General features: G+C 37.9%; 1 non-coding gene across 1 annotated transcript; it reads left to right on the top strand.

The window, feature by feature from the left end:
• The first annotated feature begins 8,051 nt into the window (after positions 1-8,051).
• Positions 8,052-8,158, top strand: LOC133872103 (small nucleolar RNA R71). Its single transcript, XR_009900952.1, has one exon. It is a non-coding gene; the product is annotated as a small nucleolar RNA R71 (small nucleolar RNA).
• Positions 8,159-16,719: the final 8,561 nt, after the last annotated feature.

Here is a 16,719-nt window from a genome sequence, read left to right as displayed (position 1 = left end):
TCCAAGAAAGGGAAGATCAATCAACCGTCCGGACGATGTGGTATCCCGTTGTCCGGACGCGCGTTTCCTTAAGGCAAGAATCGCAATTTAAATATAACCGTCCGGACGTCTGATAGCTATGGTCCGGATGCGCGTTCATCAAAGAAGGAAATTGCCGATTCGACTTCAACCGTTCGGACGACTGCTCCTCATAGTCCGGACGCGCGCATTGCAGATATGGAAATTGCGTGTTGAAGAATTGCCTTCGAGACGTTCATCCCCATGGTCCGGACGCGTGAAGCCTTATAAGGAAATTACTTGCAGCAGACGTATGACCGTCCAGACGAGGCTCTTAAACAAGAAAGATTTCCCCGCGAAATTTTTGGAAAATCTTGTTGCACAGTTGTCCGTCCGGACGGCCCATATCCACTGTCCGGACGGCGCCCAGGTATATTTTGCCTAACGCTCATTTGAACCCCTAGCCTATAAATAGAGGCCCCTAGGCATTGAGAACTGCAAGAATTCAGTGTGAATTCCATTAGAGCTCAGAGACGTGATATTTCCTCTGAAGCCGTTTTACAAGTGTCCTGTGCTATAAACCGAAGTCTATCTTAGAGGTCGGCTCTAAGATAAAGGATTCCATTGAAGACCCCTTTAGGTAGGAGAACCTGGTTGGGAAGCGTTCGTGTTGTTTTACACGTCAGAGATCAAGGTACGACCATTGCATCGGTACATGTGAGTGTTACTATCTTGTATCTAGCTTTGTCTTCTGAATAGTGGAATTCCTGGGTTTGGCTGCCTCGGAGTGGTTTTTCTCTTGATTGAGTTTCCACTTCGTCAACAAAAATCTGTGTGTCATTTATTTTCCGCTGTGCTTTAATTTTTGTTGACACTTATGCACACACTTTATTTTTAGAAGTCAATTTCGTTTTTCAACCAGAATGTATGTAAACCGAACATGCTAACTCTTAAACAAAGCTCCTAATAGCATAACTAGGGTATAAAAAAACATGTCACAGTGACCATTTATGAAAATCAAGAGTGGTTGAAAGCTAATATTTTTAAAAATGTCATTTTCTTTTTAAAATGGGAAAATAATTCTTTAAAGCTTGCACGAAATGAAAATTGTAAAACTAATAATGGACAAGTAATGAGAGAACATTAATCATTGTGAAAGAAAATGCTAGGCAACAAGGGTTACCTCAATGAAAGTGAATGATCAACAAAATTCTCATTTTCTCACTCTAGAACTTTCTTCTAATCAAGAGGTATGATAGTAAGTGTATGTAGTAGAAATGGTGCTGAGAGACATGGGGTAAGGCGTGTTTATAGACAATGAATGTAGAGGATAAGGATAAACTAATTTGGTCATTTGAGGATAAGGACCAACAAGGCTATATTGAGGATGTCGAACCTCAAGGACTGCGTAGGAATTGCTATCAAGTTTTTCAAGATTAAATATAACTTAGTTAAAAGATGTTTGATTTGGATTTTAACCAAGTAAAATGCATAAAAGTAAAAGACATCAACATAAAGAGAGTTGTGATGAGAGAAAGAATAGGTGATTGATTTCACCACTCACCACATAACAATGGTCAATCATAATTTAATAAGAAAAATTCATACTATACATGATATGGGGCTCGTCTCACTCGAGTAGTCAAGAAATTACCTCTAAAGAATAATTATAATCCATCTTCGGTAGGCATGAACCGTCTACCTAACCACTAAGATGCGGTACGACCCGTCTTCCCTAGGTATGGATTAGCCACGTCTTTAATATGATACACACAATCAATCAAATAATATAACCCATCTTCGGTTGGTACGAACTGTTTACCTAAATTACACTAAACTAAGGTATAGTACAATCTGTCTTCCCTAGGCATGGTCTCTCCAACCCTCTTGATCATATGTCAATTAAAACCGTTGTATAACAATCATTCACATAATCACAAAAAATATGAAGGATTGAGTTCAATCAATATAAAAGACTTTCTAAGACAAGATAAGAAATTCATAATGATTGAATATAAACATTAAGATTAATTCTCACAGTTATACAACCATCATGCATATAGAAAATACTAAATTAAAATACAATTAAACCATTGTTACTTGGAAAGGGATACATCAACACCCTAGTACAAATTTAGCCGCTCATCGTGGTGCTGGGATGACCTCCTACCATATTCTTCTCCACTTCAACTTGTCAAGCCTTCTAGAAGAATTTTCTGTTTAAATCTAAGCACAAGCACAAGCACCATTCTCTTGAAGCTTAGGGGTATATTTATAGAGACTAGGAGAGGCCTAGAAGCTCTTGGAATTCCAGAACAATCGTCTCTTGGGTCTTCTTGTCCGAGTAGGAGATTGAAACTTCCATCCAAGTAGGAAAAGGATTCCAAATTCGTCCAGAATTGCGATATTTTATTGCGGGACAATTTTCGCATAGTAAATGTCCGAATTGAGAAAAAGATATTTCTGACGTATTTGTGGTATTTTTTATTAGCTTTCCAACGCCATCAATCTCATTGCAATTCAATATCTGAGACAAAATTTATAATCAAAACACTGAGACACGTGCAGAATCCAAATTTGAATCCAATTCGATTTTGACTTTTAGTGGAGAAATTCCAATTTAACCCTTCACTTCGTTTGATTAAACTTAACCACATCATATAGGTCTTCTATTATGATTGTTTAAGCTTAAACATATTTTTTAGGTCTTCTCAAAGTGTACTTTAAGCCCAAAATTAATGGAATTAATTGCATCTTTATTTAAAACCTAAAAACAATAAAACAACATAAAATCAAACAAATGACAATGCTAAGGAATTAACATATATAAGTTAGTGGGCTTGAATGTGCAACATTCGATGCTTATCACTGCTTGCCAGTTGATGTGGTCTATTATTTACCAAAATATATCAATAATAAAATTAATCACTCGCAATGGAACGAATCCTTGTAGGATAAGGCTATAAAGAAGGTGTCGAACCTTAAGGACTGCAGGGGTATTGCTATAAAGTTTTTCGAGATTAAATATAACTTAATTAAAAAGATGTTTGATTTTTTTTGTTTTCTAAAAATAAATGCATAAAAGTAAAAGACATAAATTTAAAGAGAGAAAATATGAGATAAAGAATAGGGGATTGATTTCACCACTCACCGCATAATAATGCCCAATCATAAATTAACAAGGAAAATCTATACTATGCATGATATAGGGCTCGTCTCACTCGAGTAGTCAAGAAATTACCTCTAAAGAATAAGTATAATCCATCTTTGATTGGCACGGACCGTCCACCTGACCACTAAGATGCAGTACGTCCCGTCTCTCCGAGGTATGGATTAGCTACGTCTTTAATAGGATGCACACAATCAATGGAAAAGTATAACCCATCTTTGGTTGGTACGAACTATCTACCTAAATTACACTAAACTAGGGTGTAGTACAATCCTTTTTCTCTAGGCATAGTCGATCTAACCCTCTTGATTATATGTCAGTTAAAACCGTTGTATAACAATCATTCACATAATCACAGAAAAATATGAAGGATTGAGTTCAATCAATATAAAAGATTTTCTAAGACAAGATAAGAAATTCATAATGATTGAATATAAACATTAAGATCAATTCTCACAATTATACAACCATCATGCATATAGACAATACCAAATTAAAATATAATTAAACCATTGTTACTTGGAAAGGGCTATATCAACACCCTATTAGGGATTTAGCCGCTCATCATGGTACTGGGATAGCCTCCCACCATGTTCTTCTCCTCTTCAACTTGTCAAACTTCCAAGAAGAATTTTCTATCTAAAGCTAAGCACAAGCACACTTCTCTTGAAGCTTAGGGGTCTATTTATAGAGACTGTGAGAGGCCTACAAGCTCTTGAAATTCCAGAAAAATCGTCTCTTGAGTCTTCTTAGTCCAAGTAAGAGATTGAAACTTCAATCCAAGTAGGAAAAGGATTTCAAATTCGTCCAGAATTGCGGTCTTTTATTACGAGGTGATTTTGGCATAGTAAATTTCTGAATTGGGAAAAAGCTATTTAAGTCATATTTATTGAATTTTTAATTAGCTTTCCAACGCCACCAATTTTATTGCAATTCAATATCTGAGAAAAATGTTATGATCAAAACACTGAGACATGTGCAAAATCCAAATTTGAATCCAATCCGATTTTGACTCTTAGTGGAGAAATTCCAATTTAATCCTTCACTTGATTTGATTAAACTTAACAACATCATATAGGTCTTCTATTATGATTGGTTAAGCTTAAACATGTCTTCGAGGTGTTCTCAAACTGTTCTTTAAGCCCAAAATTAATGGAATTAATTGCATCTTTATTTAAAACCTAAAGACAATAAAACAACATAAAATCAAACAAATAACATATATAAGTTAAGGGGCATGAATGTGCAACATTCGACGCTTATCACCAGTCTCCCTCAACATTAAAAACTCTACATAGAAGACTTTATAGGCCTCTTTGAGTAGTAGGATTGAGAATCCTCCTGATCTTCACGTGGAGCAATAAAGGCTAGAAATTTCTGATCTTGAGCAGGAGTTTCTTCTTTTTCTGAATCATCACTGAGATTCGCATTGTAGGCTTTCCCTTTACCCTGCTTGAGATTCCCACAATCGGCCCGAATATGCCCAAAGCCTGAGCATTCAAAACATCTGGGGCATCTTGGGTCATTCTTATTAGTTTGTAATTGGCTGCATTCTGTTGGACAAAATCACTTCTATATAGTTGAGAATTGAAATTGACTTCTAAAAATAAAAGTGTGTGCACAAGTGTCAACAAAAATTAAGCACAGTGGAAAATTAAAGACACAGAGATTTTTGTTGACGAAGTGGAAACTCAACTAAGAGAAAAACCACTCTGGGGCAGCCAAACCTAGGAATTCCACTATTCAGAAGACGAAGCTAGATACAAGATAGTAACACTCACATGAGCCGAAAGATATGATTAAATTACTGAGACGTGCTCATTCTGGATTCTTTCCAAAGATAACGAATTTTTGCCAACTTCTCTTTCCTTAAATTCAAAATTGATTTGGAGTTTGAATCTATCCAAAAGTGAGTTTGATGACTTCATTATAATCTTGGAATTTGATCGGTTTTTCTTCTAAAACCTGTAAAATACAAGAAAACACAAAAACAACACAAAACATCAAACTATAACAAAACTAAGAGCTTAACATATGTAAATTAAGGGGCTTGAATGTATAACATTCAACACTTATCACACCCCCAAACTTACATATTGCTAGTCCCTTAGCAATGCAGAATTGAAAATAAAAGGAAAACTAAAACAATAACTACTCTACCTCCTCTGTCGCGGGAAAAACGATTGCATTTAGCATATGCAATAAGCCTTTTAAACCCCTAGGACTCCCTAGTGGACGAGTAAAGTCTCGTGAGGGTTTGCCATGAATGATACCCACAAACATTATGCCAAAATTCATGTTTATTCCAAAGAGTTAAGTGTCACCAAAATTATGATTCTCATTCATTAGCAAGCTTAGAAAGATAAACTCCATCTTCAATATAAAATAGAATTCCATAGTCTAACCACTTACAAACGACAAGCTCAGGCATCATAAGTTCAATTCAGTGTAAGGTGAACTAACACATATCATGAGGTTTCAAATTAATTCCAATGTCCAATGACTCAATATCTCAAAATTCACTGGGATCCCCATCAAATTGAATAACCAAGGCATAATAGCAAGAGCTTTATTTATTTATTTATTTATTATTATTATTATTATTTTTATTTTTTTTTTCAGACTGTGCAATGCTTAGTTCTCTTAAGCTTTCTAATTGACCCATGTAACGAGTGTTAAGCTAATGCTCCCAAACCAGATGGTTTTAAGGCATTAAGTGTTGAAACACCCCTAAGAGCTTACTAACTCGAGTCAAAAAGGCTACAGAACTAAACTAGTCATGACTTTAACCAATCTGAATTTCTCACTTTTTGACGTGAACATTCACTGCTTAATGAGGCAAGAAGTCCAGTTACTCGGTGAAAGCTTCAAAAATGGTTTTTATTATTATTATTATTATTATAAATATGCCAAGGTATCCATTTAACAAGTCACCCAGCTTCACTTAAGACATTGAAAAATACACAATCAGGTTCATATATCATACCTCAAAAATTATATGCTAATGTGCTTGTGATAGTTTAGATTGAAACAAATGAATCCTTAGATGCCAAAAGTAAGTAGTAGGACTTTAGCATCAATTTCAAATGATCATGTGTTCAACAATCTAAGCTCACCAATGAAATTTAAATCACAATTTTTTGATCAACCAAAGTCTTAAAAATAACATGAACATGCAATTTCATTTTTTTTTTTTTTAACAAAAAGTGTGTGTGTGTCCCATACCCCCAAACTTAAATTACACATTGTCCTCAATGTGTAGATAGAATGGAAAGATCATACCCGGGAGATGAGAAAATTGGTTGGACTAGGTATGGCTCGTAGCATACCCCCAAACTTGAATGCAAAAACACTTGTTCCTGAAAAACAAAACTAGAAAAACAAAACCAAGGAAAGGAAAACTAAAAAAATAAAAATAAAATAAAAATAGAAACTAAAATTAACCACAATAAAACTAAAATTAACCAAAATAAAATGAACAATAATTAAAAACAAAACCAGAATTCTTTAAAGGATATGGATTTGTAGTGCATGCAGCGGCCTCAGTACCACTAATCTGGGCAGATGCGCTTGAGCTCCTAGACTGCTCGAGCGCTTTTGGTAGTAGCTTTTGAGTTTAAACTTGAAACACCAATCTTTTCTTCTCTTGGACCATAGAGAATGAATTCTACCTACAGAAAGGTAGTTCCTAATTTTTACAGATCGGGGTAAATCACACTGAGAATTCTCAAACAGTTTCTCATCCGGAAGGGAATCATGAACTGGAATACTATGAGGAGAATACTTAGAGAGTTTTTCTACTTTGATGACCTCAGTTTGCTCGTCTAATAGCCCTAATAGACTACTCTCATGGTTTCTTGGTAATTCGGGAATAGGAGTTGATGTTGAAGAAGCCTCAGGGCTCACTTTCTTGCATTTTTCCTGATGTAGATCATGTGTGACCTCAATTTGCTCCTCCTTCCCCTCTTCCTCATGATTTTTGACCACTTCTTCACTCAATGTTGTGATAGCTTGCTCATGATAGGAAGAACTCCAATCCTCCATGTAATATCCACTAGGATTACCCACCAACTGACTTTGAAGCTCTTCTTCTCTTTCTCTTTCGAGGTGGTTGATGATTTGTTCACAGTCAGCTTCCATTGGGAATTCACCCTTTTTTCTCTTACTTAATTCTTTGGCCAACTGCCCCATTTGTGTTTCCAATCTTTGGATAGCTTGACTGATCTGAGCATTGGTCTGTTGTTGCTTAGTCAAAAATTCGAGTAGAGCATCTTCAAGGTCATTCTTCTTTGGCTCTAGATTCGGTTGGACCGCTTGTGGTGGAGCTTGATAGTTATTTCCCTGTTGGAAATTTCTTTGCTGCCCTTGGGGATTTTGCACATTCTGAGTGTTACTCCATGAAAAATTGGGGTGGGTTCGCCACCCTGCATTGTAGGTGTTGGAGTATGGATTGTTCTTTGGAGGATAGTTATTCTGGCCCACATAGTTCGCTTGCTCCTGATCAGTAAATGAAAGCATGGGGCAAGTCTCAGTGGTGTGGTCAGAATGAGAACATATGGCACATACCTCAACTTGAGCAATCTGTTGAATTGGAGAGATGTTATGAGTAGTCATGACTTTCACTAGCATATCCAGTTTCCTCTCCAAGGTAGCCATCTGAGTTTGAACTCCATTATTGCCTTTCACTTCATAGACGCCTTTTCTTTTGAGTCCTTGCCTCCCTCGAGATGGGAATTGTTGGGAGTTTTCGCTTAAAGTCTCAAACAGTTCTTTTGTCTCCTCACTATTCTTTTCCATTAGTACACCTCCACAAGCTGAATTTACAAGACTTCTGTTAGAATCATTTAAACCTTCATAGAAAGCTTGTACCTAATCATCCTGAGATAGATTGTGATGTGGGCATTTTAGAAGTAGCTCCTTGAAGTGTTCCCCTGCCTCAAAGAATAGGTCTCCATCTTTTTGTTGGAAGGTTTGAATCTCCCTCCTCAATTGCCTAGTCCGTTGGGCTGGAAAGAACTTTTTCAAGAACTTTGTAGCCAACTCATCCCAATTGTGAATAGACCCTGCAGCCAAAGAATTCAACCATAACTTAGCATTATCTTTCAAGGAAAAAGGGAAGAGAATTAACCTGATTCCTTCCGCATTTAAGCCAATGACGTTTTGAGTTTTGCAAAGATCAAAGAAGTCCCGAATGTGTAGATATGGATCCTCTGTAGGTGTGCCTCTATAGTGTGGAACCATATTGAGCAACGGAGACAAACCAAATTATTTTGCACATTTGGTTGAAAAGCAATGCAAGATAGCTGATTTGGATTTTGTGGTATGAAGGAACTCTTCATCGGCTTCCGCTCGGGTGGATTCTCTACACGAACTTCTGCCATGTCTTCCTTAACTTTGATTTTATTTTTTTTATTTTTTTTTTTTTTACAGGAACATAAGCATAACAAAAGGAACACAAAAATAAAAAATTAAAATTAAAATTAAAGGAAAAAACCTACTTATTTATTTATTTTTTTTTTTAGATTATCATAAACAAAAATAACAAAAGTAAAAGGAAAAACTTTAAAAACACAATTTAACACAATCCCCGGCAACGGCGCCAAAAACTTGTTGTGCAAATATCTACCTAAATAAATAGGCAAATACTTGTACGTTTTACTCGCAAGTGCACAAGATCAAAACAATAGTATAGCAGGCAAATACGAGATCATTCCCACGAGGATTGGTATAAATTGTCTTTAAAGAGAAATTCCTAAAAGCGATATGTTGAATAAGACAGGATAAAAGATTGAATTAAAAATACTATGAAGAAAAGGTAGGGCTTCGATATTCACCGCTAATCATACTCAAATAAGATTCGCAATATGCACAATACTACAATCATAACATGATGCTTAATGCTTACCAACCACAAGGGAATGGTATCTTCTCCTAAAGCTTTTGATTTCCCTAAACAACGAGTTAGGCATGGTATCTACTCTAACTTTTTTCTTCCTTGAAGGATTTAGCATGGTATCTACTAAGTTGTTCTTCAAGGAAGCATAAATCTATGGAAATCGGTAAACACACTCAGATTGGAATATGGTATCTATTCCAGTTGTCTTTATGTTGATTAATCCAAGAACCTGTGTCGGGGTTCTTCCGTTACTCTATTATGCCCAGGACTCGGTCATCCAAATTGACATAAATAACAAATCCATACCACATGCATATGATGGCCAAACATAAACATGCGAGGAATTCAAGAAACTAGAATTAATCAAGTTAAACATCAATATATAAATTGTAGCAAAGCAAATTGAAAAACTTAAAAAGATATGATTAGGGCTTCAATCGAGCCCTAACTAAAGTATTAGCTACAACTAATATAAACTAAAATTATATACATACAGAAAATAAATAAAGGAAGAAAGAAAATAAAAACTAAAAAGAACCTCCTTCTTGATGTAGCCTTTGATTCTTCCTCAAAACTTGTGTGTGTTTCTTCAAAGGCTAGAGGCCTATTTATAGGGATTAGAGAAGCTTTAGAAGCTCTAGAATTCCTATTACAATTCTAAGTAGGTTTTCTAGTCCAAAAAGAATAATTACAAGTCTTCTCCTTTTCTGAAATTTCTATCCAAGTAGGAAAAGGATTCCAAAATTCGTACAGATTTGTGGTCTTTTATTGCGGGGCGATTTTGGCATGGCAAACGTCCGAATTACGAAAAACCTATTTCTAACATATTTATTTCCTTTCTTATTAGCTTTCCAACGCCACCAATTTTGTTGCAATATGATACTTGAGCCGAAAGATATGATTAAATTACTGAGACGTGCTCATTCTGGATTCTTTCCAAAGATAACGAATTTTTGCCAACTTCTCTTTCCTTAAATTCAAAATTGATTTGGACTTTGAATCTATCCAAAAGTGAGTTTGCTGACTTCATTATAATCTTGGAATTTGATCGGTTTTTCTTCTAAAACCTGCAAAATACAAGAAAACACAAAAACAACACAAAACATCAAACTATAACAAAACTAAGAGCTTAACATATGTAAATTAAGGGGCTTGAATGTATAACATTCAACACTTATCACGCAGCACACTTATAACGGCTTCAAAGGGATCTTGAACTTCTTTGAGCTCTTGTGAAATTCAATACCAAATTCTTGCAATTCTCAATGCCCAGGGCTCAAATGAGCGTCAAGCAAAATATACTTGGGCGCCGTCCGGACGGTGGACATGGGCCGTTCGGACGGATAACTGTGTGACAAGATTTTTCTAAAAATTTTGCGGGGAAATCTTTCCTGTTTAAGTGCCTCGTCCGGACGGGATGGCACATCGTCCGGACGGTCGCACGTCCGCTGCAACTAATATCCTTACAAGGCTTTGCACGTCCAGACCATGGGGGATGAGCGTCCGGACGGCTGAACTTCAACACGCAATTTGCATATCTGATGTGCGCGCGTCTGGACCATGATAGGCAGTCGTCCGGATGGTTGAAGTCGAATCGACAATTTCTTTCTTTGATGAACGAGCGTCCGGACGGGATACCACATCGTCCGGACGGTTGATCGATCTTCCCTTTATTGGAACTTGGAAAGAATCTGAGACTGTTCGAGTACTGAGAGGTGTGCGGACGTGCGGCTGAAACGGCCAGACGGATGCAAGATGGATAGAACCTTCTCGACACAGTGGAGGGTCCGGACGGAGAGACACGTCGTCCGGACGGATGATGCTTGGTCTGTCTGGAGTCCGGACGGTATGGCACGTCGTCCGGACGGGATGGCTCAATCGTCCAGACGGCTGACAGGGAACTGAAAATCTTCTGACTCTGAAGCACTTCTAAATAGTAGAATCCCTGTGAAGCATCTTTACACACAAGTGATTTTGTCCAAAACACAGAATGAAGCCAAAATACTAACAATAATGATGCAATTTAAATAAGGATTCAGCTATAGAGGTCTTCTAGAAGATTCTGCACTGTCTACAAGCCAGAGAAATCGGATCCCTTGCAACCGTCCGTACAACGTGATATACCGTCTGGACACTTATCTGTCCAAAGCATCATGCCTCCGGAGGACGAGAACTTTCTGTCCGGACCTTTCTCTGGGTCGAGAAGCATCCGTCCGGACGTTTCAGCAGCACATCTAGACGCCACTCAATGTTCGACCAGCTATGGGATTTCTTTCCAAAACACAGATATGTGAAGATCGCTACAACCGTCCAGACGATGTGGATTCCCGTCTGGACGCGCTCATCCATAACGCAAGTTGTTTATTCAAAATTCAGACGTCCGGACGACAGCCTTCATGGTCCGGATGCACGAACTACCTCTATGGGAATTGCGTGCATCTGATCAACTGTCCGGATGACCATTCCCTTGATCTAGACACGCGAAGCCTTGATATGGAAATTACGTGTAGCTGAAGTGCGATTGTCCGGATGATAGGGCAACACCGTCTGGACACAGCTCAAATTGGGAAAGAATTTGAGCGAAATTTTGGAAAGCTGATCGCACAGTTGCCTGTCCGGATGCCTTATATCCACCATCCGGAAGGAGCCTAGTTTTATCAAGCCAGATGCTCATTTGAACCTACAGCTTATAAATAGATGTCCCTAGGCTTGAGAACTGCAAGAATTCGTTGTTGACTTCCTTAGTGCTTAGATAGTTATATTTTAGAAGTATTGTGCTAAGTTAGTCTCTCTCAAGCCGTTGCCATTGTGTGCTGTTGCTACGTTGAATTGAAGTCTATCTTAAGGATTGGCCCTAGGGTAAAGGATTCCATTGAAGACCCCTTCAAGTAGGAGACCTGGTTGGGAGGCGTTCGTGCGGGTTACATGTTAGAGTGCAAGGCACAACCACTGCATCAGGGGTATGTGAGTGCTACTACTTTGTAACTAGTCTTGTCTTCTGAATAGTGGATATCCTGGGTTTGGCTACCTAGGGGTAGTTTTACTCTTAACTGAGTTTCCACTTCGTCGACAAAATATCTGTCTCCTTTAATTTCGCATTTTGATATTTTGTTGCACACATTTTTGCACACACTTGTTTATATTAGAAGTCATTTTAATTTTTCAATTGGTATCAGAGCTTGGTACAGTCTGAGAAGATTAAATTCTTGAGTGTTATTCTGTTTGACTTCTATTGCCTTTGTCTCCTTTAATTTCGCATTTTGATATTTTGTTGCACACATTTTTGCACACACTTGTTTATATTAGAAGTCATTTTAATTTTTCAATTGGTATCAGAGCTTGGTACAGTCTGAGAATATTAAATTCTTGAGTGTTATTCTGTTTGACTTCTATTGCCTTTGTCTCCTTTAATTTCGCATTTTGATAGTTTGTTGCACACATTTTTGCACACACTTGTTTATATTAGAAGTCATTTTAATTTTTCAATTAGTATCAGAGCTTGGTACAGTCTGAGAAGATTAAATTCTTGAGTGTTATTCTGTTTGACTTCTATTGCCTATATCATGTCTGATTTGAGTATTGATAAAGTTGCTTCTATTCCTCATGCTAAGTTTGCTCATAGAACTATGTTCGTTAAACCTAGCATGTCTCATAATCATACTCAGTTCAATTATGGAGATAAAAGGGCCAGTCATTCTATACCCACATGTCATCATTGTGGCATTAGTGGTCATATTCGCCCAAATTGCTTCTAGATTTTTTCACAAAAACCTTAGAATAGATCACATGTGCCTAGAAAAGATGAACCAGGTTTTGAAGAACAAGTCAAGAAATTAAGTGATCAAGTTAAGCTCATTAGTGAGAAGTTAGCATACCTCACCCTTAATGAACAAAGATCTATCTTGGTTAATTATAAAAAGGATGCTTTCAAAAAGTTTGGGTTAAAAAGGAAGATAATCTGTGTTTAATTGCTCATACTGCCCTAAAAATTCTTGATACTTATTTGTGGTATTTGGATAGTGGTTGTTCTAAACACATGACAGGTGATAAGACCCTACTGAAAGAAGTTCAAATGGGCAAAGGAGGAAGGATCTCTAATGGAGATGGAGGCCAATCCAAGGATATTGGAAAGGGAATCATCGACATTCCAGGTCTCGGAGCATCTCAGGAAGCTTTGTATGTGGAAGGGCTCAAGGTAAATCTCCTCAGCATCAGCCAATTTTGTGACAATGATTTGGTGGTGCAATTCTCCAAAAAGGAATATAATATCTTTGACAGCAGTGGCAAGTGGCTTATGGGGGGAGAAAGAATTGTTTATGGTCTTCCTAGTCTCACTGCAGATCCTCAAATTTTCTGTAATAAGGCAACCATAGATGACAGTGAGCTGTGGCATCAAAGGTTGGGGCATCTGAATTTCACAAATATGTTGAAGATTGCTAGCAAAGATATTGTCAAAGATCTGTCCAAAATGGAGAAGACTGGGATAGGAATCTGCAGTTCTTGCCAACTAGGGAAATAGACTCGAGCAGCTCATAAAAAGACCTCGGGTATTCTAACTTCCAAAAATTTAGAATTGCTGCATATGGATCTCATGGGTCCCACCAGAACTGCTAGTCTAGGTGGGAGGAGGTATATACTGGTAATTGTGGATGATTTCTCTTGATATACATGGGCTATTCCTCTTCGGGAAAAATTTGATGCTTTTGATGCAGCTCAACATTAATTCAAGAAGATTCAAGTTGAGCAAAACTGCCAGCTTATGAGAATCTGCAGTGATTATGGAAGGGAATTCGAAAATACCAAATTTGAAGAATTCTGCCTTTCATATGGAATCAAGCAAGAATTTTCTTCTCCTATCACTTCTCAGTAGAATGGAGTAGTAGAACGAAAGAATAGGGTGATTCAGGAGATGGCTCGTGTGATGATCCACTCAAAGAATCTTGCTCAACATTTTTGGGGAGAAGCTGTTAATACTGCATGCCATATTATCAACAGAGTCTACCTAAGGCCTGAAACAAACAAGACTCTCTATGGGATTTGGCGAGGTAAAAAGCCCACAGTTAAGTATTACAAAACTTTTGGAAGTAAATGCTATATCCTTCGTGACAGGGAGAATCTTAGGAAGTTTGATCCCAAAAGTGATGAAGGCATATTCTTGGGGTATTCCACAAACAGTCGTGCTTATAGGGTTTTCAATAAAAGAACAGAGACTGTGATGAAAAATGTTGTTATTGATAGATTCATGTGGAGCAATAAAGGCTAGAAATTTCTAATCTTGAGTAGGAGTTTCTTCTTTTTCTGACTCATCACTGAGAGTCGCATCGTAGGCTTTCCCTTTACCCTACTTGAGATTCCCACAATCGACTCGAATATTCCCAAAGCCTGAGCATTCAAAACATTTGGGGCATCTTGGGTCCTTCTTATTAGTTTGTAATTGGCTGCATTCTGTTGGACAAAATCACTTCTATGTAATGATGCTATTTAAACAGGGATTCAGCGATAGAGGTCTTCTAGAAGATTTTGCACCGTCTACAAGCCAGAGAAATCAGATCCCTTGCAGCTGTCCGGACGACGTGATATACCGTCTAGGACCTCAACTGTCCAAAGCATCATCCGACCTGACGATGAGAACTTTCTGTCCAGACCTTCCTCTGTGTCGAGAAGCTTCGAACTACTCCAGCTTGCATCCGTCCAGACGTTTCAGTAGCACATCCAGACGCCACTCAATGTTCGACTAGCTATAGGATTTCTTTCCAAAACACAGATATGTGAAGATCGTTGCAACCGTCCAGACGATGTGGATTCCTGTCTGGACGCGCTCATCCATAAGGCAAGTTGCGCATTCAAAATTCAGACGTCCAGACGATAGCCTTCATGGTCCGGACACGCGAGCTACTTATATGGGAATTCCATGCATCTGATCAACCGTTTGAATGACCATTCCCTTGGTCCGGACGCGCGATGCCTTGATATGGAAATTGCGAGCAGCTAAAGTACGACCGTCGGGACGACAAGGCGACACCTTCCGGATGCAGTTCAAATCAGGAAAGAATTTTAGCGAAATTTTAGAAAGCCGATCACACAGTTGTCCGTCAGGATGCCTTATGTCCACAGTCCGAGCAGGGCCTAGGTTTATCAAGCCAAACGCTCATTTGAACCTACAGCCTATAAATAGAGGTCCTTAGGCTTGAGAACTGCAAGAATTCGGTATTGAATTCCTTAGTGCTTAGAAAGTTATATTTTAGAAGTATTGTGCTGAGTTAGTCTCTCTCAAGTAGTTGCTGTTGTGTGCTGTTGCTACGCTGAATTAAAGTCTATGTTAGGGATTGGCCCTAGTTCCATTGAAGAGTTTTTCAGGTTGGAGACCTGGTTGAGAGGCGTTCGTGTTGGGTTACACGTTAGAGTGCAAGGTTTGACTACTGCATCAGGGGTATGTAAGTGCTACTATTTTGTAACTAGTCTTGTCTTCTGAATAGTGGATAACCTGGGTTTGGCTGCCCCGGAATGGTTTTCTCTTAACTGAGTTTCCACTTCATCAACAAAATATCTTTCTCCTTTAATTCCCCATTTTGATACTTCTTCTCAACTTCTTCAGGCTCAGATTCTCTAGGGGCCTTCTTCAGTCTTTCGGTGAACTTCTTCTTGAATTTGTCATTCTTCATTATTCTCCCAAAGTTCTTGGCCAGCATCACAACTGCATCTTCTTCATTCTCAGAGTCTTCCTCAGATGAGACTCTGGCCTTTTTCTTAGATGCCTTGAGGGCAATGGTCTTTACATTCTTGACTAGAGGCAGGGAAAGCTCATATGTTTGAAGAGATCCCACCAACTCTTCAATCTTCATCTCTTCTAGATCCTTGCTTTCTTCAATGGTAGTCACCTTTATTCTGAAACTCTCAGGAAAAGTGTGACGACCACTTTTATATATATATATATAACAAAATAGATGAGTCATCAGAGTGACACGACGATTTGTCGCTCAGCCAATATATGACACATATCCCATGACATGCACCTGATAATCAGAGTTATATCTGATGTGAGTTTTAGAAGTACTTGCAAGCACACGAAATGTTTGCAATATAGTGTGTGCAAGTGTAAAGTCGAATCCGCAGGGAATTGCGTTGCAAAAACCAAATCATTCAATGAATCCGACCATTAAATAAATCACAACGAATACCCAATTGAAATTAAATCATCCAATGTATCCGTTTTGACAAACAAATCACAATGGATATCCTCTTTCAATCGAATGATTCGATGTACCCATCGGTTGAAACACATCGAACATCCAATTTTAAATAAGTAATTATTCAATCAAAAGACATAAATCAATCCATTGAATTTGGACTTGAACAATATTTTGTTAAAAAGAAAAACGGGATTATATAAATAAAATAATTAGAACGTGCATTATCAATGATAAGGTTTCATCTTCAACCTTAGTTGAAGATTTTAGCCTCTCATAACTAAAAACAACACGCTAGCTTCAATTGGAAACATAAAGAAACAAATTAAAATGAAGAAGAAAGAAAGAAGCACAGAAACTAAATAGTTTCATACTATGCATTATATAGGGCTCGTCTCACTCGAGTAGTCAAGAAAATTCAAGAATAAGTATAACTCATCTTTGGTTGGCACGGTTCGTCCGCCATCATT

Source organism: Alnus glutinosa, chromosome 6, assembly GCF_958979055.1.
Source record: "Alnus glutinosa chromosome 6, dhAlnGlut1.1, whole genome shotgun sequence".
Lineage (NCBI taxonomy): Eukaryota > Viridiplantae > Streptophyta > Magnoliopsida > Fagales > Betulaceae > Alnus > Alnus glutinosa.
This window is presented reverse-complemented; position numbering and strand designations above follow the sequence as displayed.